The sequence below is a fragment of the Mus caroli genome, chromosome 12 (genome assembly GCF_900094665.2).
Source record: "Mus caroli chromosome 12, CAROLI_EIJ_v1.1, whole genome shotgun sequence".
Taxonomy (NCBI): Eukaryota; Metazoa; Chordata; class Mammalia; order Rodentia; family Muridae; genus Mus; species Mus caroli.
Genome location: NC_034581.1, coordinates 31610262 through 31628790, shown reverse-complemented (window position 1 = coordinate 31628790; position 18529 = coordinate 31610262).

Sequence of the window (18529 nt, the reverse complement as noted above, 5' to 3'; positions counted from 1 at the left end):
AAGGAAGGAAGGAAGGAAGGAAGGAAGGAAGGAAGGAAGGAAGGAAGGAAGGAAGGAAGGAGAAAGGAAGGAAGGAAGGAAAAAAGAAAGGAAGAAAGAAGAGACAGAGAGACAGAAAGAGATAGGGGAAGAAAAAAAGAATTGTCAGCACAATTTAAAACTAAAATATATCTTTCTATAACTCAGGAGGTAATTATGTAATATTTCATTAGCTTGACCTACCAATTTCCTCTAAACAAGCTTACAGATTTTGTACTATAATGTCTTCACCATCCTCTCCACCATTTCTAAACCTTGGTCAAGGAGAGTAAATGTCTCGTGGTTTTGTCTCATTTAGTGCTCTGCCTTCACACTTTCTCTCCTTGTACGTCATTCTAAACTTGAAATGTCTTCTTTGGTTTCTACATAGCAAGGAAATATAATAGAAGTAAAGGAAATATATTATGCTAAAAGATTTCTAGAATAGAAGAAATTGGTTTCTGAATGTCTCAGCTACAAAATGAACTTGAAATAAATAATATGTGTCATCCCACTTAAAATTGCGTGCAGTTACATCACCACAAGGCACAGCTGCATCCAATCACTAGTGTCACCCACATCTCTTCTTCCTGTTGGTTCTTCCTCCCATTTTCTATTCCATTTTACCTTCTCTCTTCTTCTCTGAAGAATTGTAGTCTTCCTATTTTCTGTTAAAGATGGTTATTGTCTGCCTTTTCTCTATACCTGCATACCAGCCAATACTAAAGTTTGTACATCTAAACTCCTACCCCAAAATCTCTTAAAGTAACACCATTGTTTTTAATAAGGATTCTAATATCAACTGTTTCATAAACATAAATTATTTTATTCCTCATATCCTATTATAGGTCGTAAAAATATTACTCTGCATCTTTGAGCATCTCCCACAGATAGAACATGCTGCATACAACATTATGGCACTACTGCAATGGTATATTCATTTATCAAACTAATAAAAAATTAGCAAATATCTTCCTAGGTTTTATAGCATGACAAAAACCAATACAAATGAAAACTAAAAAGTAGTAACATTAAATCTCTAAAAATCAAGTTGTGTTAAATATCACCACTTAATTTTCTTTTCATTGAGAATGACTTGAGCCTTCTCTGTTCATCTGGAAACCAACAAGTGAAATATTGTCGTGTATATATAGATGAAATATATCAATTTAAATTTTTATCATATTCTATTTTGATTGGGTATGATGCATTTTTGTGTATGGTGAGGGAGTTGCACACATGACATGGGGCACCTGTGAGAGACAGAGGACAGCCTTATTGAGTTTGTCTTACCTTTCTGCCATTTCTGTAGGTTCTAAGATCAAACTCAGATTACCAGGCATGTATGGCTAATGCTTTTACCTGCAGTGCCATCTCATTGCCCTTCAAATATACTAACTCTTTGTAGTGTTGTGGTTTAAACCCAGGGATTGTGCATGACAGGTAAACACTCTCCCACTGGCCCACATCTGCAAGCCCTAACTTTACAAACTCAATTTTTAAGTTAAATTTAGTGGATACACCCACTGAAAACATGCCATTTTCAAGAAAGCATAGTAAAGAGATAGTAAGCATATGTTGTTCTTTCCGTGTGAAAGTCTCCAGAGAAAGACCCAAACTCATCCAAGCTTAAGTAGAAACACGAATGCTCTCTCTCCCCCTTTATGTGCATTTTTATTTATTTCTACCTTAACTACCAACACCCAGTGTAAACAAAATTTAATTCCATTCTTTTAACAAACATCTGTTAAATATACTCTCTGCTGGGGAATGAGAATTAAAAGGTTTTTGTTGAGAAGGGAACTTCATAAAGAAGTAGAAGAAATAACCTTTAATTCTTTAGGGGGGGGGAGCATTTACAAAGTTATCAGAAAAACAAATCAAGATGCCACAAGGGGAAGATTTATTACAATTACAGACTTACTACAAAACATGTTTAACTCTGGACTAGGGAGATGGCTGTCTCAGTAAAGTAGGGGGCTCAGTTCAATCCCCAGAACACACATAAAAAGTTGGCTGTCGGTAACTATGTATAACCTCAGAACAAGGAGGATGAAGACAGGAAGATCCCAGTCAGTCAGCCTAGACAGCCAGTGAGCCCCAGCTTCAGTGAGAGCCGCTGCCTCACATAAAAGTAAAGAGAAGAGCAATTGTTGAAAATATCTAACATTATTCCCTAGCATCCACATACAGGCACACATAGGGACACACACATGAAAATATACACATGTACAAAAACACGTACACATATGCTATATCTAACTTGTGAGGGCTATGTCTAAGGGTGAAGTTTGACTTACCAGTGAATCTTCATGGACTCGTAGCTATTTGTGTGTGGTTTCTATGCTAGCCTAACATATTTCATGCCTTCAATGAAACTAATACTTCTATTCCACAATTGTCTCCTAAACTTCATTTAGCAGGAATGGTTTCCTCTAGGATCAGATGAAAACATTCAGGGTCTCTCTTAGGAAAAATGTTATATGGCCACTTTAAGAGATATATAATAGACTTTCTACACCAGGGAGCTATCCCAAAATCTGATATGTTTTATTAACTGGAGTCCCTTGTCTGGCCTCAGTGGGAGAGGAAGTACCTATCCTCAAAAAGACTTGAAATACCAAGGTGAGGAGGGGAACCCAGGGGGTCCCCATCCACTCAGAGGAGAAGGGATGGGGGTATGGGGAAAGGATTGTGAGGAGGGTGACCAGGAGGGGGGTAGTGAATGGGATGTAGAGTGAATAAGTAAAAAAAGAAGAAAAAAGACAATGAATAAAAAAGAATGTCTATTCCAATAATCAAAACTTTGACTGGAAGCTTTCACTGAGCAAGTCTCCGATAGGAACTGAGGTTTACCTCATGGGAAGAATCTATGCCTAGACCATAAATGTTGTCACAAACCCATGGCTGAGAAAGTCACAGCCTCAAGCCCTTAACTTATTACTGTCATGTTGCTAACTGGACATATTATCAAGACTTTCTTTCTTTTTTTTATTACGTATTTTCCTCAATTACATTTCCAATGCTATCCCAAAAGTCCCCCACACCCTCCCCCCCCCACTTCCCTACCCACCCATTCCCATTTTTTGGCCCTGGCGTTCCCCTGTACTGTGGCATATAAAGTTTGCATGTCCAGTGGGCCTCTCTTTCCAGTGATGGCCTGAAGGGCTATGCAGCCTGCTGAGGGAGGAAAGCCATTAATGATCCTGTCCTGCAGGAGATGCTTTATGCTATACAATTGGCTTTCTAGGAAAGATGTGCCCACTAGTTAAACAGTGGCATGACTGTCATAGGAGGAACCAGTGTCTCTCTGATAGGAATTGAGGTCTACCTCATGGGAGAAATCCATGCCTAGTGCCATAAATGTTGTCGCAAACCCATAGTCTCTACCACTTAACTTATGACTGTTAAGTTGTTAACTGGACATGGTATCAAATCACTTTCTAAAATATTGATGATTATATCATTCAATTAACTAATTAAGCTGCTCTCAATCTTGTCCAGGGAAGCCTCTTTTGACAGTGGACAGTGATTAATGCAGAGACTGTAATGGGTTGAGAGTGCTGAGATAAATGACTGTTGGGTGCTCACCACGTCCCCCATGGCTCAGGAAACATCACAGACGATGAGGCAGAAAGACTGAAAAGAGGTGAAGACTGGGATGGGGGAGGCTGTTACATCCCTGTGCTCACTGCATCTGTGGTTACTTGCGCACAGTCTGGAGAAGGTTAAGCCTGTCCATGTCCCATTGAAGTTAGGAAGGGGTCTGGGAGGCTGCACTGTCAAAGCTTTTCAAACTAGATTGAACATTGTTATCCTTTCTCCACAGCCTGAGCATGGTTCTCTAAATCTGTTGGCTTGCCTCCTACCCAACTCCAACAGTTATGATAAGGCTTCATATCCTCTGCCTTGATTAAGTTCTTATAGCAGACTCTCAACATTCTCCTGGGGACTTGGAAAGACTCTTTGATCATCTACTGAATCTGCAGGGGTTTAAGTTTCTTCTGAGAGGAAATACTGCTGTTCCAAGTAGTGGTTGTATAAATTCTCCATCTTTCTAATGCTGAGATCTGTCTTGAGGCTTCTATTTTTCCCTCACTTTCCCTAGCTCTCTCTTGTTCCTCCTTTTCCTCTCCCATCTCAAAGTGCAGTAGATCTAATGAGGTCAACTTGGAAAATTCAGAGGATCATAATAAACATATTTAAGCTACAGAATTCAAACAATGCAAGGCAAGAGTGAGAGGATTGCTTCACTCCTCTTCTTAACCCTCTCCCCACTCCTCCCCCTCTTTCTCAGTGTGTGTGTGTGTGTGTGTGTGTGTTTCAGAATTCAATTCTATGACAAACACAGACACATCTTTTCCCAAGAAAGTTAAATTATAAAAGTACAGAAAAATCTCAACATTGCCTAGTATTAACTCCATCTCCCACACAGTAGCTGGCATTCTCAGCCTTCTGTGTGCCGATCCCATGAGCTCATGGAAGCTTCCCATGCCCCCAGAAGCCTCCTCACAGTCAGGATTGATCAGGAAGTACAGATGCCCACTCTCCACAGAGGTGTAGTTTACAGCATGCCTTTCTCTGAAAATTTCTTCTGCCTACAGTCTGGCCTTTCACTCCATCCCCGACTCAGTGTATCTTCCAACAGGTAGAGAGCCAGAGTTCTAGAGCCTGACTGGTGAATTCTGCAGGGATCAGGATTTGTGTCCTAGTGTCTTGCTCAAAGCTCAGTTTTCACATCCTGTTTCACGAAGTGAGCATAAGGAAAGAGGAAGAAGCAAGGCTAACATACGTTCTGTTTGGAAACACTCCTAGAAATAGTCATGGGGAAGCTGTATCCATCGCACACTCTGACATTAGAGTTGGTGATGGTTGTTCTCAATAATCTCTAGTGTGCAAGGACATTTATTCTAAGAGTCTTAAGATAAAACACCAATAAAAATGTGCCTAGCTTGTACCCTTGGAGTTCATGCACTATGCTGTAAGTTCTGAGAAGATGGGGTGTTTTGCTATGCAACCACCAGCAAGTGTGATCTTTTAAGAGCATATGTGGTCTGTAGCAGATGTGCAGCTAGGTCGTCATGTGAGTCCCAAACAACTGGAGCAGGGCCTATGCCAAAACCTGTTGCCTGTCTATAGGATATGTTCTTCTGCTGGGCTGTCTTGTCTGGTCTCAGAGGGAGAGGATGCACCTAGCATTGAAGAGACTTGATATGCCAGGATAGGGAGGATATCCAGAGGACCCCCACCCACTCAGAGGAGAAGGGAGAGAGGAAGGATTGTAGGATGGGGTGAACTGGAGGAGAAACAGTGAGCTGGATGTAAAGTGAATGAATAAAAAGAAAAAAGTATATGTGGTCAAGGGAGGCAGTTTCATGAGCTAAACCATTTTGTCTGAAAGCATGGAAAACATGGCCTTAATGAAACATGATGTGACTCATGGACTGAGACGTGTTTCTTGTAATAACATACAGAAGAATGTCCTGGAGTGGAGTGCATATTAAAATGTAGATTGCAGTTCATATCCCAGGTGAAAAAGATGAGGTAAAGTCATATGCTGCTCTGAGACTTCTAAGGAAGGAGACACTAAAGAACACGCACACTCACACAAGGACATACGCACACACATAGGCACACACACACACACACATCACACACAAAAAAACACATACACACTCACACACAAATGCACACACACAGGCATACACACACACAGAGGCACACATACACACTCACATACACACTCACACACAAACACACACACAGGCATACACACACACAGAGGCACACATACACACTCACATACACACTCACACACAAACACACACACAGGCATACACACACACACATTCACTCACACATGCACACACACTCACAAAAGAACACATACACACCAACACACACACACTCATTCATGCATGCACATGCACACACACACATACACACACATACACACACATACACACACACACACAAATGCACACATATGCACACACATACATACACACACACGGCCCCCCTATGCACATGTTCCTCTTCCCCTATATACACACACACTGAGAGGTTTATAAATGCATACCTGAATCAATGCTATGAGTTAGACATTACTTCTATTTTATCAAAACAAAAAAAACACCAAAAAAAATCCTCAAATTAAATGTAGCAAACTTGTTCTGTACCCCATAAACTAGTAATAAAGGGGTCCCTTTGAACCCTATTTTCCTTTGAATGGCCAGTATCCCCGAGGATATTGTTTTAGAATTACAACCTTTAATGAAGTGATTATTGAAAAAGGTAATTGTGGAATTTCTTTCCATCAAAATGTGATTCCCCATCCCATTTTTAAATAATAACTGTTCACAATCTCCTGTTTGATCATCCAGAGCTACCATGTCTGAAGCCATTTGCCATGTAGATTGAACCTGGAACTTCTTGTACATGTCTAATCTAACTATAAGTAATATAAACACCTATTGAAAAGACAGCTATGTTGTCCTTTGTAAAGTCATGTCTGAATATCTGCTATCTAGTGAACAGACCTTTAAAATATATTCATGTGCTTTAATCACTTACACTGGATTTGTAGACAATCTAAACCAAAATATGCAAACGATAGTCTCCAAATGAAGGTGTGTGTGTGTGTGTGTGTGTGTAGGTGTGTGTTAACTGTACTTCCCCTAGCGAGGTGGCATGAGCAACTTCAGCCTCAAATTTTTAAGTTGAAAAGATGATAACCTCTAAGTCCCTGATAATTCACAAAATACCTTAATGATCTTCATCAAATACAAGAGTACTAGTTCAATGACTTTCAATATGATGTTGCCTAGCTTTATGTCAATTTAACACAAGCTTGAGTTATTTGAAAGGAAGGAATCAAAATTGAGAAGATGCCCCTATAAGTTCCAGCCACAAGGCATTTTCTTAGTTATTGATATGGGAAGGCCCAGCTCATGGTGGGTGGGGCCACCCCTGGAGTGGTGGTCCAGGCTTCTATAAGAAAGCAGGCTGCCTTCTTAGAACTGGGAACAAAACAACCATGGAAGGAGTTACAGAGACAAAGTTTGGAGCTGAGACAAAAGGATGGACCATCTAGAGACTACCATATCCGGGGATCCATCCCATAATCAGCTTCCAAACACTGACACCATTGCATACACTAGCAAGATTTTGCTGAAAGGACCCAGATATCGCTGTCTCTTGTGAGACTATGCCGGGGCCTACCAAACACAGAAGTGGATGCTCACAGTCAGCTATTGGATGGATCACAGGGCCCCCAATGGAGGAGCTGGAGAAAGTACCCAAGGAGCTAAAGGGATCTGCAATCCTTTAGGTGAAACAACAATATGAACTAGCCAGTACCCCACCAGAGCTCATGTCTCTAGCTGCATATGAATCAGAAGATGGCCTAGTTGGCCATCAGTGGAAAGAGAGGCCCATTGTTCGTGCAAACTTTATATGCCTCAGAATAGGGGAATGCCAGGGCCAAGAAGTGGGAGTGGGGGAGTGGGGGAGTGGGTGGGGAGCGTGTGGGGGACTTTTGGGATAGCATTGGAAATGTAAATGAAATAAATACCCAATAAAAAAAAAAGGAAAGCAGGCTGAACAACCCAGAGGAGAAAGCCAGTGAGCAGAGGCCCTCTGTGGCCTCTGCATCAGCTCCTGCCTCCAGGTTTCTGCCCTGTTTGAGTTCCTGCCCTCACTACTTTTGGTGATGAACTGTTAGATGGAACTGTAAGGGAAATAAGCTCTTTCTTTCCCCTAGTTGCTTTAGATCATGATGTTTTATTACAGCAATAGTAACTCTAAGACATAAACCACTGTATCTACACTTTGCTGCCATTGCTATGTGAGACTCAATCCCCTGGTGGTGGTTCCCTTTAAGAGAATTTAAAACTAAATGAAGGAAGGAAGACAAAGGGACATGAGTCATATGCTAAGAAAAATAACAACATAGCAAGCTGGCCGCAGATAATTTCCTGAAACCAGTATGTGAAGGAGTGAGTTATGTGAAAGAATAACATGAGCAGGTCTTTTTGTGAAGCGGTAAAATTTCCAAACTAAATATCCATCTTGAGCCTGAGGCAACAAACAAACGGAAGATAAGAAAAAGTCAGTGTAATTTTTTTTTTTAAGTTTGCTTTCTCCATTTGCAATGTAATTGAGAAACAAAATAAACGAACAGGCCAATTCCCACTTTAGGATTTATAGTGTTGCAACTTCTGCATAAAAGCTTTAGTAGCGTTACATACCCTTGTCCCCTTGACCTTGCACTCTGAAAACATCTCCTTGGAAAAATGGAGCTTTTAGTTAATGTTTTTATGTGACATATTCCATGGAGACCCACAGCAAATGCACAAGGCGATTGAGTATGTTGCCAGCTGCTAACAATTCTTTTGATAGAGTAAACCCTACTCCTATTTCAAAAATTATTTTATTGAAAATAGATTTTTTTCATCTAATATTATTCTGATTATAGCTCCCCTCCCAAACTCCTCTCAGGTTCTCCCCATATCCCCTGCCACCTACATCCACACCTCTCTTTCTTTCATTAGAATTCAAACAGGCATCTAAAAAAAAACAATGATAATATGATGATAAAATAAAATAAGATTAAAAACCAAACAAACTGAAATAGGACAAAAGAAACATTAAAAAAAAAAAAAGAAAGCCAAAGGAAAAAAACATAAGAAACACAGACAGACACTGAGACACGCATATTCCTAAAGAGAGAAAACCCATAAACACAAAATAAAGATTTGTAAGAAAGAAAAAGAAAGCCCAGACAAAGCATTGCAAGATGGAAAATCTTCCAAAAATACCATTGAATTGCTTTTGTCTTGGCCAAGTACTGAGCATGGGGCCTGCTTCTAAGTGTGGCTTGTGTACCCAGTCAGACTCCCTTGGAGAAAACTAACTTTTCCTCTGTGAGGAGTTATCATTGGAGGGAGTTTCTGGTTGTGCTCACCCCCCCTCAGTGCTAGGACACACCTGGCTGAGACCCTCAAGCCCTGTGTCACTACCCCTGTGAGATCATGTATGTCAGTCCTACTGTGTCTAGAAAGACTCGTTGCTGTCCTGCTCTTACAATATTTCTCTCTCCTCTCCTGCAGGGTTCCCTGAGCCCTGAGGAGAGGGATTAGTTAGGGTATAAAATAAAAGCTTTAAAAAAAAAAAGGCAAAATGAACAACATTCTTTCGTTTAGTAAACTCTTTCAGTAACTGCCTCTGGTGTCCACAATCCCCACCAAGGTTTAGAATACTTCCTAGAGTTTCCATTAACTTAATAAAATACAAAGTAGATCCTGATATTTTTAAAATTGAAAATGAAGTAATAATATTCTTCCCCACCCCCCCAAAAAACTCTAAGATTATTAATAGAAAACATACAAGATTTCATAAGTTCAGCAAATCAATGGACATAAGATAAAATAGATCAACTGCTCTTCAGCATGTTAGCAGTAGCTATTTCACACACACACACACACACACACACACACACAAATACACAAGATAAAACAGAAAAGAAACTATGTGGAATTGACTTTTAAAGAAATGTACAGGAATCATGAAAGTCTTTCCAGGGATAGTCACATAAACAACAGCTTAGGTAAAATATTCCACCTTGATAGAAGATAAGATGTCAGCTGAGATCTGGAGCTTAGGTCTGAGAGCTCACACCTCAAATTTCGAACATTATTCAGAGAGCAAACTGGGAGTGTCATAGGACGTTGAAACCCCTAAGTGCAGCCTCAGTGACCCACCTCCTTCAACAAGGCCATGCCTCTTAGGATGTGCTCTATTGAAATATTACCAACGGGGGCCACACATTCAAATGCCTGAGATTCACTCAGGATGATGTTCTCAAGTTCCATCTGTTTGCCTGAAAAATCCATGATGTCTCAGTTTTTAATAGCTGCATAGTATTCCATTGTGTAGATGCACGACATTTTCTTTATCTACTCTTCACTTGAGGGGCATTTAGGCTGTTTCCAATTTCTGGCTATTACTAAATAAAGCTGCTATGAACATAGTTGAGCAAGTGTCTTTGTAAGATGTTGGTGCATCTTTTAAGTATATACTAAGGAGTGGTATAGCTGGGTCTAGAGGTAGAACCATTCCCAGTTTTCTGAGAAACCATCAAATTGATTTCCAAAGTGGCTGTACACGTTTGTACTTCACCAGCAATGGAGGAGTGTGCCCATTTCTCTATGTTCCCTCCAGCATGTGCTATCTCTTGAGTTTTTATCTTAGTCTCTCTGATGAGTATAAGATGGAATCTCAGAGCTGTTTTTATTTATATTTCCCTGATGACTAAGGACTTTGAACATGTCTTTAAGTGCTTCAAGATTTCTCTCTTGAGAATTCTCTGTTTAATTCTGTACCCCATTTTTTAAATTGTGTTACTTGGGTTGTTGGAAACAACCCCAACTGCTAATTTCAATTTTTATTCTTGTTATGATGTTTGTTTTTGGTTTTAAAACAAGGTCTTCCGTAACCCAGACTGACCTTGAAGAGCTTCTGTGGCCCAGGCTGACCTTGAACTCTTCAGTTGTCCTGTTTCCATCTCCCATGTGCACAGCCATTTACCATCACACCAGGATCACACCAGGCATCAAGACACTGAACTTAAAAATATAAATATTTAAAGATGTAAAATTTTTCCACATAAACTCTTTGCAAGACAAAGAATTTGAACTGAGCACTCACAATACAAATGACAACACTCCATCCTTTGTACTTATGGCTGCTGAAAGCTGGTTTAGAAGTTATCTACCCAGTAAAAACTATTGTCTTTCAATGAAAGCAAGTCTCACACAAAACCTTCCCACAGTTCAAGTGGTTAAAACTACACAAGTCTTCATTAACAACAGGCAAAAAAGTAACCTGGAACGTAGGCTCTCTAAAATGCCTGCTCTGTCCTTTGAAAGCCCTTGCTTGCCACAGGAAAAACACACTGAGCAAGCTAGAACAGCCTTCCAGCAGCAGAGCCTAATATTTGAATAGCAAATGTTGGGCAACTTGAAATGTGTTCTTTCACGTATTAACCAAAGGCTGAGCTGGTCACAGTATTCTTTAGTGATCAGCTCTTGGACACTGGTTGAGGGATAGAGAACTTAGGCCTTGATGTATTTTTCATGTGCACATAAATGGTATGAGTAGCCTTTGTATGCAAATACTTTCCCCAGAAACCTTTTGATGCCCCACTATGCAGCACAGTTAAGCCTATCTGTCAGCTACAAAGTTAACATAGAAGCCTCTGATCATCCTATGCTACTTGGCTTATTGATTGCTCACCCAGGCACCATAAAGCGTTAGCCATCTACACAGACGTTCCCAATTAGATCTTACTGGCTTCCCTTGGGCCTTTACATTGTTGCTTAGCACTTGGCTACCAGTCAATTTAAACTAACTCAGTACTCTACACAAAGGTAATTTCAGACATTTTGACCCCAGATATGGTGTCTCCCTTATGTACGTTCAACCTTCTATGCAGTCCCTATTGCTCGGAAATGGCTAAGTTCTGTTTACTTCTGGCAAGATCCACAATGGTTGCAATCAGTTCAGACCTATCCGCGTTAATTTTTGAGAGTCAGAGCAAATAAATTCTCCCAGCCAAAAAGGGTATCTACAGTGACAGTGATCTCCTTATAAAAATGTCTTTCTAGCAAAGATGATTCTGGACTTACATATTTGGGTACGATCCTAGTGTTTCACAATGGAAGCTTCTTTCAATAGCTTACCTCATTGCTCTCAAAGCCAAACAGTAAAGAGCAAAGGCTTTGGCGAGGTATTCTGCATTGTTTATCATGCCACAGTTTTCTGGCAACCATGCCTGCCCATCCCCCCATCTGCCTCAGGCAGCTGTTCATCTGCCAGCTGCCAGCAGTGGGGAGAGGGACTTGTACTTCAAAGGTCTCAGCGCGGCTCATAAAAGATCAGGGGGATTGGCCCACACCAAGAGGAAGACGGTATATTTGGCAAGTGTGTTTGGATAGGATGAAATAATCCACAGAAATCAGGATTAACTGGGAGGAAGTCTGGATTTAATAGCACTACAGTAGGCTAAAAATAAATGGAAAAGAAAACCAACAAATTCCCAGTGGAAAACCCTTAGTGAGTTTGGTTCACCGTGGAGATAGAAAAGGATGAGGCAGAGTGGCAAGCTGGATTCAAGAAAATGAAGGGATGAGAGAATCGAAATGCTATGAAATATGAAAAAGAGTTTCTGGTGCTGAGTAGCTGAGCCCACTTGGGAGTATGGGGAAGAGAAGCTCAAGAAAGGACGCCAGAAGTTTCAGGGCGCTCCAAGGAGAAGCCTGGCACAAACGGATCACAAGTGCCTGCTCTTTTTTTAAGGAGAAGACAAAACTTAACCTCGGGTCAATGGGACACCCCAAGTTTACTAGAAATGCTGTGTGAGGACCCTTTTGCACCTGCAAACTGAGGCTTTCGCACCTCTTAAACCCCAACGGCTCCTTGATGGCTGTTGAGGGGACAAAGCTGCTGTCAGATTGTATATAAATATATACCTGTGTGTTCCCAAAACAATACTGGGTAACTTGCAAAGAATTAATAGGAACATTGCACTTTGAGAATAAAATTTAGAAGGAAGTGAAAGGACGATAGGAAAAAAAAAATCAAGCCAGGTCGAATTTTTAAACAAAACCAAAAAGTGAAGCATATGTGCATTAACCCTTGTAGAGATGGTCCTCAATCCTTTTAGTATGAAATTGCCTTGTCTGTTATTACATTTTTTTAAAACATCACCCCAAACTAAAACCCGAAAAGCTCTGTCAAAATTGTTCACCAGCTCAAGTATTCACCAACTAAATATATAGACAATAAATCAGAATTAATTCTGTTAATAAAACCGTATTTTATGAAGCAGAAGTAATATTTGTCTGAACAAGTGATGGAATACAGGAGGTAGATTAGGGGTATTATTTTTTTCTAATACTCTTTTTTTGCTTTTCATTATTTATTTTCTATTCATATTACATTGCAATTGCAGCTCCTCCCTCCTCTCCTCCCAGCCCAGCCCCCACAAATCCACCCCCATTACTGTTCCCCCTGACCTCAGAGAAGGGGAAGCATCTGCTGGGTACCACCCCACCCTGGAACATCCAGTCCCAGCAAGACCAAGCTCCTCCTCTCCCACTAAGACCCCATCAGGCAGTCCAGGAAGGAGATCCAATGGCAGGCAACAGTCACAGACAGCCTCCGTTCCAATTGTTAGGGGACCCACCTGAAGACCAAGCTGCACATCTGCTACAAATGTGTGGGAGGCCCATGTCCAGCCCCTGCATACTCTTTGGTTGGTGTTTCAGTCTTTTTGAGCTCTCATGGGTCCAGGTCAGTAGACTCTGTAGGACTTCTTGTGGTGTGCTTGACCCCTCCTGTACCTCCCTTCCACAAGGAAACTGTTATTTAAACATCTTTCTATTGGACTTTAAAAACATTAATGATGGGGGAGTGAAAGAATGATTCAAATGAGCTGAAAGTGTCATCACAGAGCCACTCCAGCCAATTCCAGAGTTTATCCTGAGCATCTCGAGGAGTGGTATATGGTAAGTACCTAGGAATGACCCATATCAAGGGAAGGGCTTGAAGCATTAATCTACAATGGGAGCGCTCTGAATAGTCAGAGCTCCAGCCTGCAGAGGGAGCATTCTGGATAGTCAATGCTTACCATGGCTTCCTTGATTTAAGATCCCACAAACACTAAGACAGGCTGGATGCAGCGAAGAATGGCTGTGCATTCCAACAACACAAAATTGTAAACTTAATAAGTATGAGACTCTTTTTTGTAGATTTTTTTTAAACCTGATTTCATCATTCTTGTTGTTGTTGGTTTTTTGAGACAGGGTTTCTCTGTGTAACCCTAGTTCTACAGGAACTCACTCTGTAGACCAGGCTGGCCTCGAACTCAGAAATCTACCTGCCTCTGCCTCCCAAATGCTGGGATTAAAGGCCCCCACGCCCGGCTTGATTTCACCATTCTTGACCATGAACTTTATAGGTGACAATGATAAGTCGGAAAGTGCTTTTAAAGTTCATCCACGTTGTATCAACTTTTAGCATCACATTCCTTGTATTGCTCATTATTTTCTTGCATGAGTATATATGACATTTTAATGATTACTTGGTTTACTTCCACATTTTGGTTATTATAATCACAACTGACAACAACAACACGTGTGTGTGTGTGTGTGTGTGTGTGTGTGTATTCTTATGTATAGATATATTTTAATTTTTCCTGGATGTATAACTAGGACTTTTTAGGCTATCAGGTAATGCTATGTTTAACTTAACAAAACAAAACCTTGTTGCTTTAGAATATACTTTTTAATTTATTGAGTCTCTTGAACAATTTTATCCTCTTAGTAACATTGCCAAAGAGGAAAAATATATTCCATTCATAAATGTGTCTCATCAAGATGAAATTCTGCAAAGATCCCTTTCGGTGTAAACACTAGAATCCCATCTGTGCTGTGCAAGTGGGCACACTCTCTTCAAGTAACTGTAGATGATGCATGAGGATTTCTTTTGGGTGAGCTTAGGAGGGCTAAAATTATCAGGAAATACTTAAATGCTTACAATTTGATTGTGCTACTTTTAAGTATACGGTTACATTTACCATTTAAACATGCTTACTCATCAAAAAGAAAAAAGTACACAAAGGAAGCTTATTGTCAATGTCAGGTCCTCCTTCCATGGAATATGCAATTAGCAGTTTCACTTATTCCAGTCATTCGTGGTCTATTCTATCTGGATTGCCTTTCTTTTAGACACTCTTAACAGTTTTCAGCATGTTATATGTCTGTTCCTGACCTATAATCACTATCACAGAACTCTGCATTTTCCAAATACCTTGCCCTCCTTATGTTTGTTTTTCACTTCCTTAGATTTCTTTATTCGTTTGGTTTTACTTTTAGCTATAGGGTGTGGTACATCCCAGGTTGGCTTTAAACTCCTATCTCTCCTGCCTCTATCTCCCAAGTGCTAAAATTACAGATAAGATTACAGATAAGTACCACTATGCCCAAGTCTGTTTACTTTGATTTCATCTTATATACTATTAAAGCATTAAAATGGAACTTGTCTTATTAGGAATGTAAAATACTTACTATCTTAAGAAAGGCTGTTTGAAGACTTAATGTTGCATAAGACACTGTCCACTCTTCTTTGCTAGTGTCCTTATGTAGACCTCAGTCTTGGTCACCCTGTGATGAAATGTTATAAACATTAATGTAAATACAATCCCAGCTGAAAATGCCCTAAAACATCAAATGCGAGAACCAACTGCTTTCTGCGTTACTTGAAATTTGCTCTTGCCTGTGAAAGCTCATAGCTGACACTCCTTGCACAAGTGTTTGTACTATCTTTTCTCTTCCCCAAGAGAGATGAAGATAATTAAAATGTACCAGCCATTAAAATCAGTAAAGACAACAAATTATGTAAGTGTTTAGAATTGAATGCTGTTCACATACATTTCAAGACGTCTTTCGTATCTTCATTCCCTTTATCACCAAGTTACAGGTGATTTTTCTCCTTTCGTGAGACATCACGGTTCTTAGCTCGAAGACAGAGTATGAGCATTAATATGAACTGAGAAAATGTATGTCTCCTGCCCTGCAGGTGATGTGTTTGTAGGGAAGGAGAATGGAGGTTTCACATTCTACAATCTATGAACGCTAAGGGGGTTATGCTGCTGCAGCAGCTGCTGCTGCTGCTGTTGTTGTTGCTGCTGCTGCTGCTACTACTACTACTACTACTACTGGGCTACTATGTAATGTAAATCACAAAAGGACTTATATCCATTTTTACCCTCTGGGCACTTATGCTCCATTATCAGATCAAAGGCAAAAGAATCATTTACTTTAGTGACATCTACAGGCACTTCAGTAGAAAAACAGCCTCCTCTCCACTGTGTAACAGAAACACATATATGGGAAGTTCCTTGCATGCTTAGTGGGTTGCTGTGCAGCCATTGGAGTCTTGTGATACATAATTTGTTTCCAAAATTTCTTCCAAGTGTTTATCTTTACCAAACATCATATCCTGGTCATATTTATCTAATGAAAACAGTATGTTGTCATATAGGTTTGATTCTAAGCTAAAACTACATAAATGTCACCAATTGACTTGCCTTATTTTGCTCATATAAATTCTCTCTTTTATGGGACTTGAATGGATAAAATATGACTGCTGAAGACTCTCTCTCTCTCTCTCTCTCTCTCTCTCTCTCTCTCTCTCTCNCTCTCTCTCTCTCTCTCTCTCTCTCTCTCTCTCTCTCTCTCTCACACACACACACACACACACACACACACGTTCCTCTCATACCTCCCAAGAAGTAGAAAACTGTGAAACTGTGGACCTGCGCCAACATACTATCAATGAGCAGTGTGATAAATTTCTCAAAACAGCTTGCATTAGCGGAATCAGATGCTAATGATGGGATGAATGGCCTTGAAAACAACTTCACTGAACACAAGCTGTCAGATACCTCCTCTGAGGGACAACAGAGTAAGTAAAGCTGTGGAGGAGGGACTGGTTCTGTGATAGTAGGAAAGGACACAGGATGGAATGATTCAGCCAGAGTACAACCCAGCACTAAAGAACTGTGCTTGAGAAGGGAACAGACAGCGTAGTCATGGTCAGAAAACCCACAAGGATGCTCCCATAGAAACAAGATCAGTGTGAGGAGCCTGCCATGACAAAGCCCCATCGAGAAAGGTCAAACCCACAGACAGCACCACTAAACAAGACCTGCCTTCTATGTCTTACCCTACCCATTCACTCATCCAGGGAAGACTCAGTTACAAAGGACAGAAGGAAGATGTGAAACAAGAAGGCAAATCAGGGGGTCCAGCCCCAAAAGAAAAAAGAGTGTTGAACTCAATGTCAGTCTACGCTACACATTTAATACCTGAAGAATGACAGGGACCGGACATTATCACCAGGTGTGAGGAAGGAACACCTAGGGGGTTATAATACTGAAAGGAGAAAACTAAGGTGTTTCCTAGATTTACCCTTTGGAGTCCAGCCATGCAAGCTGGAGATAGATAGATAGATAGATAGATAGATAGATAGATAGATAGATAGATAGATATAACTTTTTAAAGGAATATATTAGCTAGTATAAGGGCAATATTATGTGTGTGTGTGTGTGTGTGTGTGTGTGTGTGTGTGTACACATATATATCAGCTAGTATAAGGGGAATATTAAATAGAAAACAAACATTTTGCTCATGTTAAAATTTTCAGAAAAATCCCAATGGCATGTTTACATTGAAGAGCATTTAACTTACATATCCAAAATTTTCCTTATGGAGCAGAATAGGAGGGAAAACCTGAAGGTCTTCTGGTCCAGGATTTTTACTTATCCACTTCAAACACCCTTTTGAACTTCCAACTGTCCCTTTCCCACTACTAAGGTTTCTAAGATTTGATCTCAATAAAAAATGGCACCAATGCTGGTGGCCGTAAGTAAGATTCCCACGGCCAGCCCTCATATCTGGGCTTTCCTCAGAGATTGTCTTGCAGGCTGAAGTACACTGACCAGAATGGTTTGTAGATGCTTAGATTTATAGTGGCCCACCACGTCAACTGCTTACAAAATATACTCATCATGAAGGGCCATGAAAACACATCATAAGAGAACTAGTAATGAATTCAGCAGTCTCTCAAGATCACAGGTGAGGGTCTAAGGACGGGTTTCTTGACTTGTTTTCCCATCTCAAGTAGAGTGAAATATGCTGTAGGGTAAGCGGACATGGCTATTGGAGGGTGATTTCAAGAATGCACTTACTGATACCAAGTGCCAGGATGTGTCATGTGTGTCACACAAGTATCCACTCCCTGTTCCTTGCCACACAGAATGTTTGTCCACAGCACCAAAGCAGCCTGCAGGTTCACTTTTCACGTTACCACGTCCAGTTCCTACTACTAGGATTCAGGCAGCTATTCATATTTAGTGGCAGGATACAGGAGGAAGCAAGAAATTCTGCATTTTCCCTTTTCTTCCTCTCTCCCATTTCTCTAGGCAGATTATCATCCTGCCACCCTCTTCCATGGGGTGGGAAAGCTAGGAATGGCCCAATAACCACTGCAGAGCCAGAAATAATTAAAGCTTGGCTCCAGCATGATGGGAAGGTCAAGGGTTAACACCACGAATATGCACATCTGTCCATCCCCAACCCATTTCCTCTTCTCAGTCTCCCACTTTATTCTTTACTTCTTCAGTCTCATCCCAAGGGCCTTCATAAAAAGCTTTCCTTGGGAAAAGTAAAAACAGCTAAACCCATCAAAAGGATGACCTTCACATATGCCACTGTTTAAGCAGCTAATGCATTCTGGGCAACATGAAACTCATGTGGAAGAATAATATATCATGTTAAGAAATAGCCCATTGAAAGAAAAAGAAGAATTAAAAAGCCGGGAGTGGTGGCACACACCTTTAATCCCAGCACTCAGGAGGCAGAGGCAGGCGAATTTCTGAGTTCGAGGC